The sequence below is a fragment of the Schistocerca piceifrons genome, chromosome 1 (assembly GCF_021461385.2).
Source record: "Schistocerca piceifrons isolate TAMUIC-IGC-003096 chromosome 1, iqSchPice1.1, whole genome shotgun sequence".
NCBI classification, from domain to species: Eukaryota; Metazoa; Arthropoda; class Insecta; order Orthoptera; family Acrididae; genus Schistocerca; species Schistocerca piceifrons.
The window spans coordinates 11,582,044-11,609,017 of record NC_060138.1 but is presented as its reverse complement, the minus strand read 5'-3'; the positions used below and the strand labels follow the sequence as shown (position 1 = coordinate 11,609,017).

Sequence of the window (26,974 nt, the reverse complement as noted above, 5' to 3'; positions counted from 1 at the left end):
TTATTTCTCGTTTCAAATCATCAATGGTGGCTGGGAGAGGTGGCCGAAACACCATATCCTTAACATACCCCCATTAAAAAAAAAAAAAAAAAAAAAAAAATCGCAGGGGGTAATATCAGCGCTTCTTGGAGGCCAGTGATGAAGTGCTCTGTCACGGGCTGCCTGGCGGCCGATCCATCGCCTTGGGTAGTTGACGTTCAGGTAGTTACGGACAGATAAGTGCCAATGTGGTGGCGCTCCATCCTGCTGAAATACGAATTATTGTGCTTCTTGTTCGAGCTGAGGGAACAGCCAATTCTCTAACATCTCCAGATACTGTAGTCCAGTTACAGTAGCACCTTCGAAGAAAAAGGGACCAAAATCTTTATTGGCTGAAATGGCACAGAAAACGTTCACCTTAGGCGAGTCACGTTCATACTGAGTTGTTTCCCGCGGATTCTCAGTGCCCCATATACAGACATTGTGACGGTTGACTTTCCCGTTAGTGTGAAAAGTTGCTTCATCACTAAACACAATCTTTGAAATGAAAGATTCATCTGTTTCCATTTGAGCAAGGATAAAATCACAGAAATCGATTATTTTAATCTTATCAGCTGCAGACAGTGCTTGAACCAATTTCAGACGATAAGGTTTCATAACTAACCTTTTTCGTAGGACTCTCCATACAGTTGAATGTGGAATTTGCAGCTCTCTGCTAGCTCTGCAAGTCGATTTTCCTGGGCTGCGAACAAATGCTTGCTGGATGCGTGCTACATTTTCATCACTCATTTTCGGCCGTCCAGAACTTTTCCCTTTGTACAAACACCCATTCTCTGTAAACTGTTTATACCAACGTTTAATACACCACCTATCAGGAGGTTTAACACCATACTTCATTCAAAATGCACGCTGAACAACTGTCGTCGATTCACTTCTGCCGTACTCAATAACACAAAAAGCTTTCTGTTGAGCGGTCGCCATCTTAGCATCAACTGACGCTGACGCCTAGTCAACAGCGCCTCAAGCGAACAAATGTACAATTAAATGAAACTTTATAGCTCCCTTAATTCGCCGACAGATAGTGCTTAGCTCTGCCTTTTGTCGTTGCAGAGTTTTAAATTCCTAAAGTTGTGGTATTCTTTTTGAATCACCCTGTATAATTAAGGAGAGGTCTTATTAAAATACAACAGCTTAAATGGAAAAAATATCACCTTCATTCATTATGAAGGTTGTTGTAATGTCAGAGACATTTTGAATGTATCACACATATGTAAATTTAATTACCTGAGCAGATCAGTATCCTTCATCACTCCAAGTAATGTTGTAAACAGGATATGCAGTCTTCAGAATTTCTACAGTCTTGCTGTGGTCTGCCATCCCAAACCCCTGAAATGAAGCAGTCCTTGGGTATTTTAAAACTAAAGTACAATTAAACAGTGTGCTACATATCACAATAATAATTAAACACTAAAACGAGAACTCTTAACTACAACTAAATCATAAGTAAACAATGTGCTTGTACGTACACTAAAACTGCATCTAATACAGAGCACATGAAACCGTAAAGCAATCTGAAATTTTCTACACCACACATCACAACACAAAAGCAGCAGAAAAAGGGAGTGTGTAAAGACCTTCAGAACAGATGTGCAAGATGCAGCATCAGAATTAATTTTTCTATTGATGGGTCTGGCATTGTACACAACACTGAAACACAAGCAGCAGTAACCGTGCAAAAAAATTAAACACGTACCCACAATCTGCAACTGTATTAACTGTGTTAAATGAAACAGGTAGGTCACAAAATGTGTGAAACACAGTCTGAAAAGTATAAAATAGGTGCAAGGGGTACAGAGGAATCATTTGGTCTGCTCCAAGTGCAAGGAATTGTTGATTTGAGTAATTATGACAACTGTCCTGGCAACTGGAAAAGGTCTTGTAAAAACACCAGGCTCACCACAATTCATGTGCTGCCGTAACTATACTCAATCAAAAGATACAGAAGCTGGTAATAATAATAATAATAATAATAATAATAATAATGTCATAAAATTATGGGACAGAAGATCCCCCCCCTCTCTCTCTCTCTCTCTCTCTCGCTACATATACAACTCTCTCTCGCTAAATATACAAGTGGAAGCAAGGATTGTGGCCTCAAAAGTAATCTGAAAGGTGTAAGAAAAAATCCTGAATCAGATTGAACAGCACAGTTGGTATCAGCATTGTCCACGGAAGGCAAGGTTTCAGGATGTAGTCCTGGCCCAGCACATAGTTTTAATTTGTCAGGAAGTTTCATAATCATGGCTGCTAACCAGAACAACAGTAGCCATTTCAACCATAACACTTGTCCACAACACCACGCCCAAATTATTGTACACGGTTGTAAGAAGCATGATGATGATTTACAGGTATTAACATCTGGTGACATTTACTTCTGACCATCTAACAAGGTATTCTATAATTTGTGCCATGTAACCAAAGCAGAAACTGCTTTCCCATGGAGGAGCTTGGCGTATAACATTCATAAAAGCTTTAAAAATACTTGAATTATAGGGCACACAACGTATGAACAGAAACTTCACTGTTCTTAAAATACTTTTTGTTAACTGTGGTCTGCAGCTTATACGAATTGTAGAAATGACATCATGTAACACTTTAAGCTGTTGATAATTTTTTTTTACGATGCAACCAGTTTTGGTCAAAGACCATGTTCGAGCACCTGTTGTTCCCACAGCATAGAAACAGGAAAAATTCAGGCAAAAAGGATATTTCAAAATTGTAGTAACAATACACACAATGCTTGTGGATATTTAATTTATATTTCTGACATTGTATTCTTTTGATATATATAGTTTTTGCTGGTAATCAAATTCTGTAAGTGTTGCTTGTATTGTTACTATAATTTTCAAACATTCTTTTCATCCCAAATTTTCCCGCATCCGCGATGTATATACAACAGGTGCCTGAAAATGGTCTTCAACTGAAACCATTATGGTCTTCAACTGAAACCAGTCACACAGTAAAAAATTAAGTTGAATAACAGCTCAAGATGACACATACTGTCATTTCTACAACTCACTGCTTTTGGTACTACCTGTGAGTAGCTGTACACTTTGATGACCTTGGCACTGGGGTCGTGCTGTATTCTGCCACCACCAGTGCACTCTGTATCAACGCCGAGGCCTTTCACCCTGTCCATCGTCTCATCGTAGACGTCCGAATGGAAGCCAACTCACTTGTATCCTCGCACCTAGTAACAGGAACCATAGTCAAACTTTGAACAAAATGTATCAAGAGTACTAAGCAAAAAGAAAACACAAAAGTAGCAACGTGAGTGGAAATTGTGGCATCAAAAATAATCTGAAAACATAACTTAAAGGAGCTGTTGTTATATCCACTATCTATAGGAAACACACACAGGAGCTTCTGTTTCTTCTTTTTTTTTTCCCCATACCTACTGCAAATGCAAATGAAAGCTTTTGTATATTCAGACATGTGTTCTCTCGGAAAACACTGAACATAACGTAAATCATCTAGCTGACAAGGTAGTTGGCAACATCAGCACATGGCTTTTGGAGAACGGATTAATACTTCACTGCCAACAACTGAACTCTTGTAAAATAGAAATAGTCTTGTCCTGAGCTGGTCGAGCAGACATTTTAAATTCTTAAGACCGAAGATAGATGAAAATCTCTCTCAGAAGTATCATGTTCAACACCTTAAGCAGAAAATGAACACTTCTGTCTTCACTATACACTATGTCTTGGACACAAACACAAAAGCTTGTTTATTTTTGCTCTGTTATCTCATATGGTGTTATAGTTTGGGGCAATTCTGTGCATTTGGCAAGAATATTCTCATCCCTGAAAAATGCAGTCAGCAAGCTCTGCAGTGTCAGCTTGTGAACATTCAGGGTTGCCGCAAGTTTCCCCAAGTGACGTTCCCCGATTTCCAGCAAGTTTTAGCATTTTTACTTCTGTATTTCTTCCCCTCATGAACAAAAATCGTAAGTACTAATTTCAGCATCTTTTGTAATGAACAGTTTTTAGATGGAGAAAGAAAGACAATGGTATATAATATTCCATTAAGACCACTGATGTTATTTTATTTCAATAAAACTAAACATATTTGGTGACACAAATACGCATTTCCTTGGAGTCTCAAGACAGATTTAAAATACCTACACTGATTTCAGAAATAACCTCAGAAAAACGTAGGCCTATTGAAAGAAGTATATAAGGCAGGCCAAAATATACAGGTACATAGCATACAAACCGCCTGTGACTGCCACAAGTTGTTCTTCCTATCGCTCATACTTTCTAATATACAGGGTGTAAATTACATCTGGGAACACTTTCAATTATTTATTGCACAAGAACCAAACATAGCACAGATATCACACACGTCATTTTGAAGAGAAACCCTGAAAGTTCTTTTTCATGTATACCACCACAGCATACTTTGGTGATTTGCCGATAGCACCAGTCATAAATATGGCAAGTTCAGGTGCGGAGCGAACTTTCTGTGTATTGGAGTTCGACAAAAAAAGTGTGTGCTACAGCTGTTCAATGGATGTTTAGAACAAAGTACGGTAAGAAACCACCAACAAGGAAGGCACAACAAATTTATTATGACGGGTTGCTTGTGCCCAGCACAGAGAACCAGACATCCCAGTGTGAGTGAAGTGAATTTGGATTGCATACGAGAGACATTCATAAGGAGTCCAAAGAAATTGGTGCGTCGTGCATCCCATGAACTCGAAATGGCTCCACTGACTGTGGCAAGTCATGCGACAGAAGTTGTCTATGAAACCATTCAAATTGGAGCTAGGGTAGAAGGTCAATAACGACGACAAAGACAAGTGTTTTGAGTTTTGTTCACAGTTGCAACAATTGAATAAGGACGGGGATGGAATTTTGATCGCTTAAGTTTTAGCAATGAAGCCACTTTTGACACTAATGGGAAAGTGTACAGGCATAATTGTCGAATCTGGGGTACAAAGCATCCACACGAATGCATTGAATTTGGGTGTGATTCGCTAAATGTAAATGTTTTTTTGTGCTTTGTCGTGTCGAAAACTGTACGGACCATTCTTCTTCGCCAAGAGCATTGTCACTGGATATTCCTACTCGGATATGTTGCAGCAATGGCTGATGCCTCAGATGCAATTGGGCTCTCCGTTCATCTTTTAGCAGGATGGGGCTCCACCCCATTTTCATCGTGAAGTTTGTGGGTACCTGAATACGGAGCTGCCGCATCGATGAACTGGCCGTGCTACAGAAGGGGACAGCTGTTTCATGAAATGGCCTCCCTGATCACCAGATCTCACTCCGTGTGACTTTTTTTCTGTGGGGACACATTAAAGATCCGGTGTATGTATGGTCTCTACCACGTGATGTAGTGGAGCTCCGGGAGAGAATACGAGAAACAAATATCACAATTGACGATGCCATGCTGGGACAGGTATGACACGAATTCGATTACTGTATTGATGTCTGCCGGGTCACTCATGTTTCGCGTACTGAATGTTCGTAAAAAAAAAAAGATATGTACATCCTGTATAAATTATTTTCTAAGCCCCAAAATGTACTAGAATAAATAAAATGTTTATAAAACAATGTACCGCATAATGTACTTGCAGTGAGAAAGTCACAATTCCTGAACTCCATCGCCCGTGGCCTCTGGCCTGCCGAGGAGCACCACAGTCCTGAGTCCTCGGATAAATCACGAAAACCCACTGCATTATACCACACACAAACAGAGCCGGCCTGGGAGCAGATCGGCGAGACTAGATCCGATGGGCAGGGCTTGCACATTATTGGGAAACGATGGGCTTCAAATCGGCAGCCCCAATCCGTTAGAGACACCCACAGAAATGGCCTGTGGTTTTGGCCCATCATGGAAGTCCATTCATGTGGCCAGCTTTACACAAGTCACTGACATTATGTTGACGAAATGAGATGGTGGTGATAAATCCATCAATTTGTGCAAATACTCTGAGAATTAATGCTAATGAAGATAGGTAGCAACTCACCGTAAAGATGATCGCTGAACCATGGACAGACACGTAGAAAAGACAATCACACTCTCACAACTAAATTTTCGGCCATAGCCTTTCTTAGAAAATAACACACACACACACACACACACACACACACACACACACACATACATATACATTCACACACAATCACTCAGACACAACTCGTGCACATATGACCGTTGTCTCCAGCCACTGGGTCAACAATCTCCAAGAATCATATCAAAACAAACCACCCCTCACGCCTCCCATCGGCAGCTACTAGGCTAGTGGCAAGAAGTGGTGGCAGCACTGACTGCAAGCTGAGGGGAGTGGTAGGAAGTGGAGAAGCAGTAAGAATGAGGGAGTAGGGAAGCGGTGCATGTATTAAGCTGCATCCAGCCAGCGACGATGCAGGAAATCCCAGTAAACAAACTGTTTCATCTACTGAGACAAAAAACAAGATTTCTCCAGGTTTTTTTTTTCCAAATTTCCCAGCAGGGCAGAAAAAAAGAGTGATACACGTAAGTATTCAAATCCACACACAAAGGTTACGTTGTGGTATGCTACAATTCTGCACAAGAGACCCTCACAATACATGAGAACTTCTCTATGCAACATGTAATTTATCCTAATTTCTCTTAATTTCATATTTTATTAATTCTGTAATTTTTTGTTTATAAATTTTATATTCAGCTTTCTGTAAACTAGGTACCACCTCATCCCACGAGCTTTGGCTCAAAGTCTCAAGATACGCGATAAAAAAAATAAATGTCAATCCCAAAACCTCACACGCCAATATAATGATCTGCATGCAATCATTCTGTTGATAATGGCACATTAAATTTGGAAAAAAAAACTGATGCCCTTGATAATTCAAAGCTGTCATTTAAAGTCACAATTGTATGTATTATAGAACACTGTACAGGAAAAATGGAGTTGTAAATGTAGCTGTGTTTTAGTGAAAACGACGTTTTTTCAAATGATGGAGAACCAATGGAATACTTGTTGGTAACATCTGCTCTATACCATAAACCAGCACAGTACGGCACTTTATGAAGTTTAGTCAAAGGCCTGTTTTGTGAGATAATTTCTTTCTGGAAGTTGAATGCATTGCTTCCGTCACCAAAGCAGGCGTAAAAAAAAAAAAAAAAAAAATTTGCATTCAGCCCCCTCACATCATTACATCATTACATCATCAGTGCAAACCAGACGATATTTCTCGTGTAAATCTACACGGCTATCTGGCAGTTCACACTTAAGGATACAGGGCATTTTTCCAGCTCAATATTATATTTCTTTCAGGCACTGTTTATAATGTATATGTTTTAAGATTTTTTGTTGATATCAGGTAATAGAGCACACTTTTTAAACAAATTAGAAGTATTTTGAATATTTTTGAACCTGCTTAGAGTTATTTAAAAAAAGTAACAAGGAAATTCTTCCTCAAACTGAGGTACCATTTAATCCAATGTTATACATTTGAAGGAGACCAAATTTTTACCAGACATGCATGACATGGCTGAGATACTAGACCTATTTAATTCCACCTATTACGTATATTACAAGGATAAAAAAGTATCACATCTTACATTTTAATATTTATAATTTTTTCCAAATAAAAATGTTATTTTTTCTATGATTTAGCTGATTCTGCAATAAAGCTTAGGTCTACTACATAAGTATGGACTACCAAAAGTTACAGAAAAAATTAGAGCAATGCTTTATAAACTTTAGGAAATATTTGTACCTGAATTCTGAAGAAAACAACTAGCGGGAAATTGCGAATGAACATATGAGTCCAATTAAACTGTGCCTCAGAACATTCCTGAAGCATAGTCTACATCCTGCAGCCTTTCTTCATCTTCAAGCTTCCTCTTGGCATTCCTTTTAGCACTTCTTGCTTCTTTGGTAACTTGAAGAGCGAATCTTTCAGCTTCATGCACCCGTTGTCTGTCACACAGAAGAAATTGATCTTTCATATTAGAGCCACGTTTTATGCCTAAATTTCTCAGGACTTCCTACCTTCCTATCACTCCGTCATTGAAACATAGCACACCATCTAGTACACCAACTTTTAATGTATTTAGTCCTACAAAAACATTCTTGAGTAATCTTTCCCGTATGGAATGGTTGAAACTTTCATTTGTATTCTGAGTGCCCCCATGAAGACATTTACCGTATTTACTCGAATCTGAGCCGCACTTATTTTCCGGTTTTTGTAATCCAAAAAACAGCCTGCGGCTTAGAATCGAGTGCAAAGTAAGCGGAAGTTCTGGAAAATGTTGGTAGGTGCCGCCACAACTAACTTCTGCTGTCGAATATATGTAGCACTACACAGGCATGCTTTGCAGGCACAAAGATAAATACTGGCGCCAAACCCTCTGCATGAGTGCATTTAAAAAAAAAAAGGGGGGGGGTGGCAGACAAGTTTTTCCTCCGTCTCGAGTTTCGACCACTGCATTTTCATACATTATCCAACGAAGTAAATACAAATTCCGTATTGTGCACCTTTGAATGTAGCAGCATTTCAATGCACTTCGAAAATCCGACTGGCAAGACTGTTTGGGATGTTTGTCAATATGGCCAACTCTACGTTCTGAATTTTTTCCTAACTGTGAGAAGAGATGGTTCCTTATAGGAACTTTTATGAATTGTGAATAGCATGCAGTATTCTCTTCACATAAGAATAATTAGAATATAAACATTTTGCCATGTATTCTTTCGTGTTTGCTGCTAACTCATTTAAATCCTGTCTGCCTAATAAACTACGAAACTAGAGTGAGACAACAGCAAACGCGGAAAAATATAGATATCATCCCATGTTTATATTTGTATTATTCTTATGCCTAATAGTGATACAGCCAGAAATGAAGCACGGCAATTGACTAGATTTTTAAATCTAAGATGACTAATTTCAGTGCAGAATGTAATGTACTAAAGAGGTGCCTGCAAAGATTTTCAAACGGAGAAAAATTTTCACTAAACTCCCGTTCAGAATATCTTCTATCATACGCTGTCTATTATTTGGTTCTTGTTGATCATTCTCAAAGAAAGCAGGAGTGTAGGTAACAGCAAATAGCAGTCTCTTGCCATTGTTTCGCTAACGAAGTACGCGAAAGAGGAAGGGTACCCGTATAATACGGACGGAGCGCCTGACACATAGCAATGGCTACCTGGTAAAGCTTAACTACTGAGCTTACGACTCGAACCAAACTACTGTAGCTGTATCGTCATTCATTTGACCTAAATTGTGTCTCATATTACAATGGACCAAGTTTGTTTCGATTTGGAGGTGCGGAATAAAACTTTTCTCTCCCCTTGAATTTCAAGTCTCAAATTTCAGGTGCGGCTTAGATTAGGGAAAATTTTTTTTCCTGGATTTCGAGTCTCATTTTTCAGGTGCGTCTTAGATTCGAGTAAATGTGGTACTAAGCAAAACAGGGTCCACTCACGTATCTAAAAATTGGTTTTATTTCATTCATAACAGGCTCAAGAAGATAATGCTTATGATATTTTGATAGTATATTTGACCACTTTCCTTTGCTTTTTGGTAACCACACCTAAGAATCTGCTCCTTTAGGGCAAAGTCCATGAACAGTGTGGTCATCTGTGGACAACTTATGAAAGTAGGTGGCCCATACAGCTTTCCTCATTGCTGCATCATCATTCAGAGGTGCATTTTGTCTAATGGCCAGTCCTTAATACCTCTGAAGGAGGTCTATTTCAGTTTCTGTCAATCTGTCTCAGCCAGACAGAGATTTTCAATCAGATAGCAATTTTCCTTTCATTTCTCTTCTTAGCTTCCTCAATCTAGCAACCATCCTCTTTTGCACATGTCCACAACACTCCAGTTTTGTTACGAAGCTATCACCATAAACATTGAACTCATTAATTTTATTGAAAGCTTTAGAGTACCCATCACCTAGGTACTTTGTATATCTAACGTTATAAACGGGCACTGACCTCTGAAATAATTTTAGAGCTCCATCACACTCCATACCTCTACTGTAACCATCATAATTATTATAACACTGATGTTCAATATGTCCTTCAGTGTTACTATGTCAGATGTGGCAATAATTAGATAAGCACTCAACATCAACAACTTTTCCATTCTCCACAGAAGTAGCACTTAAAACACCATTCAAGGAACGATGTCCTCGATGTTGCCATGTCCCATCAAGTGCAACAGCAATGTCCCTTGTTTCACTAATATTAACCGTTTTTTCTACTGCACATTTCATAGATGCTTTAGACACAACCGTCAAGGCACCTAAAAGTATTCTTATGTACTTGCTGAACCTACTGGGAGGAGGAAGGTCAATCAAATGACAAAACGTTTGTGCAGCCTTTTTTTTCCTTTTCCTATTGCACGCATTGCATACACTAACCTCAAATTCACATCATATGAATTATGCACAATGTTCAAAGTCATTTTCGAGGTAGATTTATTGCAGGATCTACACAGACCAACTAATTTTGATGCTAAACCCTTCCTGCTACTTTGTTGTTCAGTTATTTCCAGACAGCCTACACCATCACATTGTTTACATTTTTCCACTTCCTTTATCAAAGAAGATAAGATACCCACACCAACAACAACAAATCCACTACAAACAGCGTCATTTTTAACACAAAAATTTGAATCACCAGGAGGCGTGCCATGTGCGAATTTCTTCACTGAAGAACTGACACGTAGGTTACTTTCAACAGTGTGGCTTGTTTTGTTTGTGAACTGGTTACCACAGAATTTCCTTTTATTGAATTTCTTGATGTGTGGCACACTAAAAAATATGTATTTTCACAAATATATGTAGCGCTTGGGAAACAAACGTTTATTAACATGTGAACAAACTGCTTCAGAACACAAAAGTAAATACTTGCAAAGATAATCATTTACAGACGCTAGAAACCTGCACTGTTACCAACATATACAATGTATCATACATATAATCACTGGAAACAGAAAGAAAGTGCACAGTTCTTTTCAAAATAATACTGGTTTCTGTAACAGAAATAAAGGGGGCATGGCAGTACACAAGGTGCGAATGTAAAGTAATGACACTGATGTGAAAAAAAATGTTGCTTAGAGTTTTAGTCAATTTTCGTGTTGTCTCCTTCAAAGTTCCCTTCTGATTGCACACACTTTTTTTAGCACTTCTGCCATTGATGGTAACATTTCTGGAACTCATCTTCTGTAATATCCTCCAAGACCTTCGTCACAGCTTTTGGGACATCTTGCGTTGTTTGAAAATGGTGTCCTTGACCGCCATTTTGATTCTTGGACAGAGAAAAAAGTTGCACGGAGCAATATTTGGTGAATAACGTGGCTCTGGCAGTACCGAAATTTGTTTTGAGGTAAAAAATTACTGTACTGACAGAGCAGTATGGGATGGTGCATTATCGTGATGCAGAATCCAATTATCAGCAATGTTATTATTAGCCAAACCGTTCCTTGATTGATGTGCAGTTCTCCTGCAATCATTTTCATGGATAACCTTCTATCAGATTTTATGAGTTCATGCACCCTGGCCAAGTTGACATCCGTCCGTGAGGTTGACAGTCGTCCACTGCAGTCTTCATCTTCAACATTTGTTCTGCCTTCACTGAACATTTTATGCCAATCAAAAACTTGAGGTTTTGACATAACCTCCTCTCCAAAAGCCTTCTTAAGCTTACCGTAAGTTGTCATCGCGTTTTCACTCAATTTAACGCAAAAAGAAATGGCATACTGTTGCGCAATATTATGCAGTTCCATTTCCGTGATGAGAGACACTAACACGTGTTAACTTATTACAGCACAACTAATGACTGAGCAGTTGCTTCAACATGCCGCTTGAACTAGAAGCGGCTTATAGACCAAGGTCACAGATATTGTGCCTACGCAAGCCTGCAGGGGTGCCACATCTTGCAAAGAAAATCAGTCTCATTACTTTATTGTCGCACCTCGTACATGACCGTAACTTTAAAATTTGGTATGTATCGGTCATTTTTCATTTCAAACCCTACAGTGTATATATCAATGTAATCAGGAAAGACTATAGAATTTAATAAAGTCATTTAAAAAATTTTGATTTTTCCACCATTTATAAGTATCCTGTATCCTAAGTGTTCGGCAGAGGATTCATCGAAAAGCCTTCAGACTATTTCTGTAACATTCCACTCTTCAACAGCTTCTGTGGGAGCTCTGATTTCTCTTACTTTATCACGATAATAATTTCTCCTTATGTAGGTGGCTGCCAACAAAATATTTTGCCATTCAGAGGAAATTTCCTGAAAACATCTCATCATAACAAAAAACACCTTTGTTTTAATGACTGTCACCCCAACTTGTATATCATGTCAGGGTATATGCGGACAAGGAAAAAAAATTCCCAGATTTCTCAGTCAAAAATACGCTTTCCCCCAAGTGAAAACATACTTTTTCCCTGTTAACTGACGGTATATTTTCTCTTGGAACTGTATAACTTATAAGTCCTTTGATTATGGTTTTATACACGGGCGTAGAATTTCCTGGCGCTTTAAAAAAAAAAAAAAAAAGAAACACGCATTTTGGAAAGATCTTTGATGTGCAGCAACATGTATGCTGCATATTTTTGTATTAGGAAAGTATAAACTCGAATTCCACCAAACACCGCATGTTACTTTCCAAAGCATTGAAATTGAGATTGGGATGCGCTTTTGTAAGTTAGTCACAGCTCATTTCATGCGATTTCGCCAGCCGATCACAGCAGGTATTCAGAGCTTAGGACACGTGATGTAGTCAACCAACAGCAACATCACTGTTAAGTAGCGCGAACACACAAACAGAAAAAGTTAATGGCTCAAATTAATGTAAATAGTGTTGCTAAACGAAACGCAAAGCCTTCACATATAATATTGGTCTATCAGATTAATACGCTGCAAGAGAAGCTAAGCTTTCTCATAAAATGTTGGTCTTTTATGCGCGTATTACAATTTAAGATGTATCACACAAAGGTGCCAGTAAAATTTTTAATAACGACATAAATGTCTGATCTTCCAGGCTCAAAATTCATCTAAATGGCTCATCATCAAAGAGTTGATTTTTAAATGAGAGTCAAACACTTTGTGATTTAAGAAATTCATCGTACATTATCTCACATAGTTCTGGTGTAACTGCTAGAATGGTACTTTGATGGTAACGAGTTTCAACCCACCATTCGAAATATTTTCCCACGACCTGTTGGAAATAGGTTCGTTTCTGCAGTTGCCAGAGAGCGCCAGATGACAGGCGTCACCGCGCAAGCGCAGCTACGATGTCGTAGGGAGCCCGCATGTTCGTACGTGTGAAACATTAAAAGATCTTACATTATGTAAGAAACAAGACATCAGAGGATACTCCAAGAGAATCGGAATTTCGTGACCCATACTAAAATGTTCACATTTAAAGTGCAAATTTGAATGTAGAATCCCACGACCTGTTATTAAGCTTTTCTATGTGGTTTTTGGGATGTAAATTTTCTTGGAGTACCAGTACTGTCCTGTCTCATGTTTGGTTCTTTATTATGGCGTAATGCCAAATGTGCTAGAAGTTGAAAATGTGCACTTGAAATGCAGCAAACACAGTGTGTGGAATTAAACACTTTGTCTCAAATATATTGTCTGCCTTAGTGGAAAAGATTAATGAAAGAAAATTTCTTTGGCAAACCAACAAAAATAACTTCATTGTTCTAAAAGGCAATTAACGCTTGACTGTCAGAAAGATGGAAATAAAATAAAATCTGCAACTAATAACACAGTTTAGCCTTCCATTATTATGTGAATGTATTTTAATTCACTTGATAGCTCCCGGCCACAGAAATCTGTTTTGTCTTCATTTGATGTGGGAGCAGTAAATGAAGAGGAAACAGCAAAAACACTAAATGTAAAAATGGGTCACGTGTAGACTACCCACTTCCCAACTGTAATTCAGACTGTTCTGCGCATCAGTCCCGGATCTAGGGGGAAAAAGGGATGGGTATACACTCGCACACACACACATATCCATCCACACATATACAGACACAAGCAGACATATTTAAAGACCTATTTTGTGGGGGTGTTGTGAGGGTGACATGGTATTACAAGGTGGAAAGTGTAACATGAGGTTGAAATGAAAATGAAAGATAAAAATATATGGGGAGAGATAAAGGTGAACTAGAAAGCAACTGGAAATCTGGTATGAAAAAAGGCGAAAAAGTGTTGGTTAAGTTGATCCTGTGGTGAACTTAGGTTGGTAGACAGCGATGTGCATAAAGGTTAGTTGGTTGTGTTGCCGCTAAAACACATTAAAGGACGGAGAAATTCGGGAAAATTTCGAAAAAACGTGTAAATGTATTAAAAGGAGTGGTGTTGTGGTGAAAGATTACGAAAATGGGGCTAACAATTGTCTGACGAAGAAATAATGACGTTAAAACCTGTGGGGAGCGGCTAAAAATGATCAGTGATGTGCAAAAACGGAAGTGGAAATAAAGTGAAAGTTCATAGAACTAGCCGAAATGGTTGTTTAATACGTGAAAGCAGCTGTTATTGAACTAGAAACGGTGGATTTTATAGCAGCGGTAGTGTTGAAAGCGGAAAATAAAATTTTTTTGGTTATGTTTTGGAAGTGGGTTACATATTATTGAGTATATATAGGCGGGATAAAATTGTATAGTAGATTACGGTAAAAAGGGGAAGGTGAATACAAAGTGAGACTACTGGTAAAAACAGAAAGAGAAAATAAAGGAAAATAAGACGACAGGAAAGATTTCGAAATGCAACAGCGACAATAACAAACGTAATTGTTGGGTTCAAATTAATGATATGGTTATAATAGAGGGAAACATTCCACGTAGGAAAAATATATCTAAAAACAAAGATGATGTGACTTACCAAATGAAAGTGCTGGCAGGTCGACAGACACACAAACAAACACAAACATACACACAAAATTCAAGCTTACGCAACAAACTGTTGCCTCATCAGGAAAGAGGGAAGGAGAGGGAAAGACGAAAGGATGTGGGTTTTAAGGGAGAGGGTAAGGAGTCATTCCAATCCCGGGAGCGGAAAGACTTACCTTAGGGGGAAAAAAGGACGGGTATACACTCGCGCACACACACATATCCATCCACACATATACAGACACAAGCAGACATATTTAAAGACCATTTTTTTTTTTTTTTTTTTTGTGGGTGTGTTGTGAGGGTGACATGGTATTACAAGGTGGAAAGTGTAACATGAGGTTGAAATGAAAATGAAAGATAAAAATATATGGGGAGAGATAAAGGTGAACTAGAAAGCAACTGGAGATCTGGTATGAAAAAAGGCGAAAAAGTGTGGGTTAAGTTGATCCTGTGGTGAACTTGGGTTGGTAGACAGCGATGTGCATCAAGGTTAGGTGGTTGTGTTGCCGCTAAAACACGTTAAAGGATGGAGAAATTCGGGAAAATTTCGAAAAAACGTGTAATATGTCTGCTTGTGTCTGTATATGTGTGGATGGATGTGTGTGTGTGCGCGCGCGCGCGAGTGTATACCCGTCCTTTTTCCCCCCTAAGGTAAGTCTTGCCGCTCCCGGGATTGGAATGACTCCTTACCCTCTCCCTTAAAACCCACATCCTTTCGTCTTTCCCTCTTTCCTGATGAAGCAGCAGTTTGTTGCGAAAGCTTGAATTTTGTGTGTATGTTTGTGTGTCTGTCGACCTGCCAGCACTTTCATTTGGTAAGTCACATCATCTTTGTTTTTTTTTATATATATATATATATATATATAAAAGAAAGATGATGAAACTTACCAAACAAAAGCGCTGGCAGGTCGATAGACACACAAACAAACACAAACATACACACAAAATTCTAGCTTTCGCAACCAATGGTTGCCTCGTCAGGAAAGAGGGAAGGAGAAGGAAAGACAAAAGGATATGGGTTTTAAGGGAGAGGGTAAGGAGTCATTCCAATCCCGGGAGCGGAAAGACTTACCTTAGGGGGAAAAAAGGACAGGTATACACTCGCACACACACACATATCCATCCACACATACACAGACACAAGCAGACATTTGTAATGCCTTTACAAATGTCTGCTTGTGTCTGTGTATGTGTGGATGGATATGTGTGTGTGTGCGAGTGTATACCTGTGCCTATGCCTTTACAAATGTCTGCTTGTGTCTGTGTATGTGTGGATGGATATGTATGTGTGTGCGAGTGTATACCTGTCCTTTTTTCCCCCTAAGGTAAGTCTTTCCGCTCCCGGGATTGGAATGACTCCTTACCCTCTCCCTTAAAACCCATATCCTTTTGTCTTTCCTTCTCCTTCCCTCTTTCCTGACGAGGCAACCATTGGTTGCGAAAGCTAGAATTTTGTGTGTATGTTTGTGTGTCTATCGACCTGCCAGCGCTTTTGTTTGGTAAGTTTCATCATCTTTCTTTTTAGATATATTTTTCCCACGTGGAATGTTTCCCTCTATTTTATATATATATATATATAATAGAGGGAAACATTCCACGTGGGAAAAATATATCTATCTATCTATATATATATATATATATATATATATATATATATATATATATATATATATACACCAACCGCCTTACTTCGCTCAGCTCTGTCAGATGCCACTGACAGAGGAAACATGTACACTACACACGCATTCACAAATCAACTTACGATTCATTCAAAATCAACTTAGAATGTGTTAAAAATGTTCAAAAACCGACAGGGATGAGTTTCAAAGTAATATGAATAATCGATAAACTAACGAACTAACGTGCGCTGGATGCGAGTCGCTTTGTGAAACAAGGTTCCCTCCCCCCCCCCCCCCCTCAAGAATATGAATTTGCCCCCCCCCCCCTAGATTTGGACCTCCTGCGCATGTATAAATCTGGCAGCTTGGGCGCTCCAGTAAAATTTTTCCCGGTAGCATCTAGCTGCTTGCTGCGACTGCTTACACAGCCAACAATTTCTGTAGCCAGAAGCGGGAGAAGGTACTACTCAACTGTGCATGCGCATGATCGAGCTCGTAACTGCTAAAATGAATTTAATGTAAACAGTTGTGACGTCACGCTCAGCGGAGGCAATTTGCTGTTACGAAGCATTGCACAGTCTTCCTAAAGCCTTTGACACATTTTACTGTTGGCGGACACTTGTATGAGCACTGTTTTGTTGCTGTATATGGTGCATTTCCCTTGAAATTTAAGTTTTATTTTCGTTTTTTTACTTGTTCATGTTTTATTGCTGCAGTATTGAGACACAGTAATATCCTTTGTTAGAGTATCGGTTCTTACCAATCAAAATTACAAAAATTTAACTGAAAACAAAAACAATGAAAAATTTCCCGGGTTTTTCCCCGGATCTTCCGGGTCGTATACACCCTGCATGTCCATGGTGCACTCCCCCTTATTAGCTATAAAACAACATAAGTTGCTCTTCTTTGAATGCTTTTTTATGTCTTCTGTCAACACTATCTGGCAAAGATACCATAGCACACAGGGCCATAACTGTAGTTCAACAGTGTTTCAGTGAAAATCTTTTGTGCGTTTTCAGTTGTATCGCCATCCACCATCTCACTTCCAATTTAACAGTAAACACTGAAACACTATGTTATGCAGATAACAACCAACCTTAGGCTACAATTCCCCATTGCAAGTCACCGACATCAGAAGAAAAATTCAACTGAGAAAATTGAAAAATGATGCTAACGACTGTCTCTCAAATAATAATGTATCACAAAGTTGACCAAATATTAGTTTACCAGTTACTGACCACTAATTTGCTCGGTTCTTTGCCATCAGGACCCTCTGGACCAAAGACACGTATTAGAACATACTTAAATGTTCCTTCTGGGTCGATATCCACATCAGGAACAGCGGCAAGCTTCTCTGCTGCTGTCATTAGTGTCCTGTTAAACAGATGTTAAAATTATTCCAGAAATATTTATATACAACAGGTGAGAGAAGAATAGTGCTGCAGTCACAATGTAAACAATACAATTCTGCATCTAGGATTTATACTGGAAACAATGTTTCCTTCAGAGAAATAATGATCTAATATTTGGATTTTGAAACGTGTGCCTATTAAGTAAATACAAGCATTCCGTGGAAGATCGTACACCATCCAAACCATAAAACTATCAATTAATTGTATCCAAAGGGAAACATACTTGAGAAAGCCATAAAATTACAAAGAGAGACAACTGCATTCTCGTAGAAAGAATTCGCTGGGTGAATTCCTTCATGTTTGGTGGACTCAAAAATATTTTTTAAAAACATTTATTGGTTATCGTTTAGAAAGAGCAGCCATTTTTGTTTCAGGCTTTCTTACACTTTTATAAGCGTCTGTGGTTTTTTAAATTATTCAGTAATGGATTGCCCCAGACCTTTCATATAAGAGGTATTTATTTCAGCAGACACTGGACTATAAATTAAAACCATGATCACCCTGCTGAATGTATTAGGGAATACACTTTTAATGTCTCAAAGTTGTTGGTTGTAAATTTTAAAAACCCATTTTTAATACTATCTTTCCAAAGAGTAGTTTCTTAGCCTTAATACATTTTGTGGTATTACACTACTCAGTACAGATACCTTTTTTTTTTTTTTTTTTTTTTTTTTTAGAGAAACAATTATGACAAGCTTATACTTAGAAACACTTTAAAAACAAATCTTTTGAATTTTTTCATTCTTTGGTCTGCAAATCTTTGTTAATGGACCAGATATAAATCTGAAAATTACACATTTAATAGACCTTTATGATATCAAACTTCTGTATAAATTTCAACCTTGAGATTCCATGGACAAAAAAAATTTCAAATATGAGTCACAAATATGTTTCTTACTGTTTGCAATATCTGGGCTGATGGAAACAGTGTATAAATTACATAATTTAAAAATATCTAGGATAACTCTTTAAAAAATGAGACAATTCATTACATTATCCCGTTCTCAACTTGTTTGTTTTTGCTACATTGTTTATTGAACAACAGAGATATTTCTTCACTCATGTTGGGCACAGAGTTAAATGTTCGCCTAGTCACAGTCATAAATTCCAGGGGAGAAGACAACTCCTTTAATGCATTTTTAACGGGCCTCTCGTGTTGATCCTTTTCAAATTTTTTAAATGGGGTTCTTGGTGCTGGTAAAATGTAACATCCACATCTTGGTTTTGACGAGCAATGTTACCAACTTTGGCAATCCACCACTGTTCGTCATAGACACAAGCCACTATGTCCTTACTTTGAAGTGTCAGTGGTACAAGTTTTCCATAGTGATGACATTCACTATCAGAGGATGTTGATGTGAACTTACAGTTGAGCAAGTTGTATGACTGAGGTATAAAACAATGAAAAGATCGGGTGCCTTTAATCTTCTGACAAGTTTTGAATCTTTCCTCCAAGACATTGGCATAGAGTTCTCATATTTCCTCACATTTAATGAAACATACGTAATCCCTTTTTACCTATTCTTTACAGAATTTGAACATTTCTTGACGTGTCCAGATTTGGTTCTCATAGGTCCATTGCAGACTAGCTTTTGTGACAGCTCGCTTTGTTGTACCCTTTATGCCATCACACTCATTCTTCCCAGGACATGATGCAAAAAAGTGCTATTCTGCACCGAGCCAACAGTCTTTTTTTCTTTGAGAAAGGAGATATTAATATTTGTTTGCTTTTATATTGGCTTGCAGCACCATCAGAGAAGTTCATCAGTTTGTTTATGGAACTGTCTTGCTGTTTTACGTAGTTTGTTAACTGCAGGTGAAAAGCATGCACTGCTGTAGCTTTGTGCTCAAAGTAATCATTTGCAACACAAAAACTATGACTCTACTCTATCTGGATCTTTATAACAGAACACAAATGGACAAACTGTGGCCTGTTTGTTTACCCAGTGGCGCCCTTGTATTTCACTTGAACAACAAAGGAATAGTTTTCAGAAAAGTCAGCAAGAACTATACATTCATCAACTGCCAAGGTTTGCTTTTGCCCTTCAGAAATTTATCCTGACTTTGGCAATTAAATGACACACTATTGAGTTTTCAAGGTTAGTAAGCAACACTTAGAAAAACTATTCTCGTTATTTTGAGACTCCATTGTTCAACTGCACACTTCAAGGGCTCATTATTAACTAAGTGTGAGTGAACAGATGTTGGTGGAAGGGGGATGACAACACACAGATTTGCACAGGCTTGTCTACATCTACATGGATACTCTGCAAATCACATTTAAGTGCCTAGCAGAGGGTTCATCGAACCACCTTCGCAGTTCTCATTATTCCAATCTCGTATAGAGCGCAGAAAGAAGGAAAACATATATATCTTTCCATTCGAGCTCTGATTTCCCTTATTCTATTGTGGTGATCGTTTCTCCCTATGTAGGTCAGTGTCAACAAAATATTTTCACATTCAGAGGAGAAAGTTGGTGATTGGAATTTTATGAGAAGATTCTGTTGCAACAAAAAAATGCCTTCCTTTTAATGATGTCCAGCCCAAATCCATTATCATTTCTGTGACACTCTCTCTCATATTTCGCAATAATACAAAATGTGCTGCCCTTCTTTGAACTTTTTCAATGTACTTCTGTCAGTCCTATGTGGCAAGGATCCCACACCGCGCAACAGAATTCTAAAAGAGGACGGACAAGCGTAGTGTAGGCAATCTCCTTAGTACTGCCAATAAATTGCAGTCTTTGGTTAACCTTCCCCACAGTATTTTCTGTTTGTTACTTCCAATTTAAGTTTGATATCATGAAGATCCATTAAGTGTGTAATTTTCAGACTTTTATCTGCTCTCCTTACAAAGATATTGTAGGTCAAAGAATGAAAAAATTCAAAAAATCAATTTTTTAAAATAGTGTACATTTTGTGTAAGATTCTCACTATAAGAAGTAGTTATACTGTATAGTGTAATAGCACAATAAATATTAAGGCTGAGAAATTACTCTTACTTTGGAAAAATACAATTAGGATTGATAAAAAATCTACTCACCAAGTGGCAGCAGAACTCGCACATAAAAGACGGAAGAGGGGTGAAGGAAGAGAACTGGAGAGGTCTAGGAAAATTGGTAGATATCGGGAAAGTCACCCAGAACAGCGGGTCAGAGGAGACTTACCGTAAGTAATGTCTTTCCTTCTCATCCCGTACGGTAAGTCTCCTCTGACCCGCGGTTCTGGGTGACTTAACCAATATCTACCCCTTTTCCTAGACCTCTCCAGTCTTTCTCCTTCACTCGATTACTTCCCCTTCCACCCTTCTGCCTGAAGAAGGAGCCACTGGCTCCAAAAGCTTGCCAATTACAGCTGTCTTTTATGTATGTGTTCTGCCGCTGCTTGATGAGTAGAATTTTTATCTATCCAATTAAATAGTTTAAAGAATACGCTTTTTTAGCTTGCAATCAACAAGTTTGAGCCATTAAAAGTAGGGCCTATATTAAGGAATACATTCAGCATGGTTATCATGGTTTTTAATTTATAGTCCAGTTAATGATTCTTCAACTCAGTACTGAATAATTTGCCTGTAAAAGCAAAAAATAGCCACTGTTTCTAAATGTTGAGAATAAAATTTTTTTAAAAATATCTTTAAACCCATTAAACATTCGGGAATTCATCCAGCAAATATCAATTTTTTTCTGAAATGACCGAGCGACTAGTTAGTTTCTTCCCTGGCCCACTAGTCCTAGCTTACATAACAGAAATTTTGATTTTTATCAATACCAACTGTCTGCTTTCACCTATCACATAATCAAAATGCTGGACATAAATCACTCATCGAAATCAGCCACACACTGCAACGACAATTTTATCTATTCTCATAACGAAACAATCATAGGCTCCCCAACTTGCATTTAAAAATAATGCAGAAGCAATATAAATATGGAAAAAAATGACATACTGTTTTAGAGATAAGGGATCTAAAATTCTTTTATATATTTTTTGACATAATCTCACAAGCATTTCACAACGCTGTATCCAATTTTGACAAGCCAGCTAGCGCCTTTAGGGTAAAGGCACATACTGGTTTCCATTCTGTTCTCAACAACATTGAACACAACAGAAACTAATCTCTGTCTACCGTCAGCTTCAGCATATGCCTTTCGTCTGAAGACTACCACTGACTGGTTGAAACTAATTACGGCATTGTGAAACGACCCATGTGTTTGTGTGGAAGTTTTGTGCATGGATATCACACACACCACATCATCAGTAGCATGCTACCAGTCAAAGGCAGTGTCAGTAGATCCAATCAAACCTTCGGAATTCGGCATTAGGGAAGCATCCGATTTAATCCATCTGCTTTGACCCATGACGTCATCCATATGACAGAAACGCCTACGTCCAGAGTATACAAAATGTCGTCAATATTGTCACTATGTACACATGCCAACAAACCTGCAGGAAAATAGAAACAGTGAAAGTAATCTTACTTCAATGATAAAATGAAACTACAGAACAACCGCGGGAAATAGGGGGTCTAGGGCAAGGACAACCTAATTTTAACAATACAAAACATCACATCACATCACCCCTAAAAAAGTATCAACCTACGACATAATGCTACAGCCACAAAGCCAGCAGGAATCATACAGTTCACTCGACCTATATAGCTCAAACCAAGCCCACAATACCAAAAACCAACATCAGCAATAACGAAAATGGCACTTACGCAGTTTAGGGGGTACATGCGCTGGTCATGAGAAAAATACCTATTTTTGAAGCAAACATATTTCTGAAGATATAAGCATATATATGCGCGGAATACCAAAAAGTACTTATTTTCATATGGAGGTGGGGGAAAAAAAAAGATTAATTAACTGTCTGCTTTCACCAGCTTATTCATGTTGCTATGCCAATATGCTGCAGACACTTTAATATATTTCTTCACAGAGTTCTTTAGCCATAGGTAATGCTTACAGTTTCATACATCCTAACCATGATAGCTATTGTTGGCTTTGCATATTGTTGCATATGGTATATGTCCCTGTTGCTCACAGTTATGCATCTTGATCAGTGCGCCCAACAACCTATATTTTTCTGTTGAGGCTGTCCGTTTTGAAGTATCGTATATTACTGCGTGTGCCAAAATGGCGAGAAATTTTCCAGATTTGAGCGACTTTGTAATGGAAGATTTATACCATGTTATGGAGAACACCCGAAGCTCAATACAATGGGCTAGGCAACAAGATCTTATGAAGAACGATATGGTGTGTGAAAATGGGTATTGTGTTGGATACAACGAGATGAAGCTGGAGAAAACTACAGGGAAAGATGGCGAAATTTGGAGCTGCTCCATTGGCAGGGACTGTAGAAAGAAATGTTCAATCAGGAAAATGTCATTTTTTGCTGGCAGTCATTTAGACATTTCTAAAATTTTGCAACTGTCTTACATGTGGGTTTTCGAACTCAATAGGCAAAAGTTTTTAATGAGGGAGCTCAAAATTGGCAGTGAGCACACTGTGGTCGATTGGTGCCAATTTTGTAGAGATATCTGCCATGAATATTTCTTAATTGAGCCAATAGTTTTGGGCGGCCCTGGCCATACTGTTGAAATAGACGAGAGCTGCTTTGTCAGCACCATCGAAGTCATAGGTGCGAGAGCAATGGGTCTTTGGTGGTTATGACGTTGAGACAAAGCAAAGCTTTATGGTTGCTGTGCCACAACGTGATGCTACCCATTTGCTGCCAATTTTGCAACAGTATGTTTTGCTACTGGAACCACAGCAGTTTCTGATTTGTGGCAACTTACAACACCATAGGTAACTTGGGCTACAATAATCTGGCTGTTAATCATTCGCTTTATTTTCTCGATCCCTTTACAAACGCAACCACAAATCACATGAAGTCAGTCTGGCAAAAAGCTAAAGAAAAAAATCCTATAAGGCCTTTCAGAACTCACCCTGCTATGCTGAATAACTACCTGGCGGAATTTCTCTGGCGTCAATGTTTTGGGAAAATCCATTCCACAATTTTGTTATTAATTCCACCTTTCTTGAAGAGAGAGAGAGAGGGAAAAAAAAATTAAATTCCGTGCATACATATGCAATATGTCATTTTTGATACAAAAAAAAATTTTGAGACAGTTAACTGATTTTTTTCTTTTTTTGCATCCAAATGAAAAATAAGTACTTTTTTGGTGAAGAGCGCGTCAGATATGACTGTAACACTCAAGTTTTGAAATAAAAAAATTTTTGGTATTCAGCGCATATATATATATGCTTATATCTTCAGAAATACGTGTTTCCTTCAAAAATAGGTACTTTTCTCGTGATCAGCGCATGTACTCCCTAGACTGCGTAAGTGCCACGAAAAGCAGAATCAGATGTTTCCCTCGACCTATACAGCTGAAAGGAAGCCCAGATAGCAAGGAACCAATACAGCTGAAAGGAAGCCCAGATACCAAGGAACCAATAGCTACAACCCGAAGAGTGGAATCAGACAAATAATAATGAAAACAATGTAAACTTCACACACCAACATAACTCAAAAAACACCACAAAAAACAAAACCTTCAACAACTCGAAAACGCAAAAACTTGTATATACACCAGATCAATTAAAACCAACCAAAGTACGATAAATGTAAAACAGACAGAACATCAGAATTACTACAGATTAAAACAAAAATAAAAGTTTATTACCAACAAAAGCATGCAACAAAATCACCTAGGTTGACCGCCGCTACCAGTACGTACACACACACACACACACACACACACACACACACACACACAAAAACTAATCAAACCTAACAAAATGCCACACACATAAATAACCATCACTGAAAAATGAAGATTTCCAAATCCACATTGCAGCACTGGCTACCCAGACTCAAATAAACCCATGTTACCTTAGTGATAATGAACCCAATATCACATGTTAAACTCAACAAACACAAACCAATTCAAAAACACACACACACAACACCATTATCTCATGGTGTCAAAGGAGACAGGTGGAATAGAACACTTCCAATGGCCCCTTAACTTAGTTCCTACCTCACGCAGACAGACAGGATGTGAGGACAAGAATGAATAGTTCTGAAAAATAAGATTAGTGTTTCACTTTTAAAAGTGTTAATCAGCAGTAGGGCCTCCTGGGATCTTGCTTCCTTGACTATCAGTAGTGACCAGCCATACTGTTTCTTTATAAAACAATTCCTTAATAACTTCATTGTTTAATATTTGGATTCTTGCACTGATGTCACCTCACGTGTAAGATTGTTCCCCCTATTGTTATCTAGACAACAAACTTCAACTCTAAGACATGATATCATGGTACATAAAAAGATTTTTACATGTTGGTCTGAGAACGTGGACAGTGACTAAGAAGGCATATCCTAAAATTGCACTTACTTTAAGTTTTCAAAATGTCACAACCCCTTTCTTCTGTCATTTATCACTCTTTAACCTCTGGCAACAATCTGTTAATATAAAAACTGCACTGTTTTTAGAGTTCATGTTAAACCACAGACCTCTCTATAACTGACTGGTTGGAGAAAGGCAAGACAAAGAACTGGTTATGAACTGTTGTGTCCAAATCAATCTTTGAAATGCCAACAACAGGGTTAGTTAAAAATGTGATACCAAGCTTATGAACGACAACACCCTTAACGTGGTGGAGATATAAGACACAGAACTGATCAACTGCTCACATAACTAATAACACGAAAACATTAGCGAAATAAAATGCTAGAGACTAACAGGATCTCTGTGAGAAAAGGTAGTTTTGGGCCCATGATGTTCTTTCTATTAGTCCTTCAAGTATATTAAAAACTTGAAAATACCAGACCACAATTCGAAAATGGAGCCTCACATAGGTACTTAAATGTATCTATGGAATGACCTACCTTAAATGTATCTGTGGAATGACCTACCAACCCAACCTATCCTAGATATATGTTTACACTAGTCTACAGATCAGCCTGTCAATGTAAATGAACACATATATACATCTTGTATGCCACAAGCATTCCCCCAGTCGAACACCATCTCCAGTAGGCCTAGACTTAAAGTACACCTAGCAAACAATACAGTCTAAGCTACCAGCCACAAAAAATAAACTTCATATTATGATCAAAACACACACTCAAAATATTTCACTGAAACAAACAAAATATCATAGATGCCATATGACATCACAGTTCATATAGGCTACCTATGGCTCATGTTGTTCACTGGACCCCAAACACGTTTATTTTTTCACACACAAGCATTTATTGCTTAGTCCAGTTTCTTGAATAAGTATCATGAGGCTATCATGGTTAAGTTTGTCAAATTAACTCCCAAAAACATCTTTTTGATAGCAATATTCTTGAATACTGGTTGTTTCTCAGATTCCACACCCCCTTCAGAATACCAGCTTGGTGCTTTCTGGGGTTTAGATATTAGCTACACAGTCATAGTTACGCTACCAAGACCTTACCAATGATTTACGCTACAATTAAAACAAAACTTATTCACAATTCCAATAGCTACACATTTCATGTACTGGTATTCGTAAATACAGATCTTTACATACTTGGTTTAGGTGAAATAATGCCAATGCGTCACAATTATTTCGATGTGAGCAATGAAACTTCACGTAAAACATGACTGCGATACAATGCGTAATAAAATAAATATACCGAGGTCTAGAAATAAGCATGATTACACATAAAAGGGATGATTAATACAGTTCAATATTAAAAAATCTGTATTCAACAAAACCGTAGTCCTACAGAACTGGAGGGGTGCGACGGTAATGGTTTTATTTTATCAGTGAAATTACATACCAGTACTGGATGTTACTAATGCTCCAAAACATCAGACAGTATATATAATAATGGTATGAGACTACGAAGGGAGATTATTTTAGGACGTATTTTCATCAATTTTGAGATGTTATGACTCGTAATAGCCCTGGAGACGTCTTTTACAACAATCGAATAATTTGTAGCAGTACACCGATAAAAATAACTGCTTGCAACTAGCAAGTAATCGCGCAACGCGCAACCAAACTTCGAATACACA

The 26,974-nt window shown here is 38.1% G+C and overlaps 1 pseudogene; it reads right to left on the bottom strand.

Moving 5' to 3' along the window:
* Nucleotides 1-1,272: 1,272 nt before the first annotated feature.
* LOC124797995 lies at nucleotides 1,273-26,974 on the bottom strand (annotated as a pseudogene).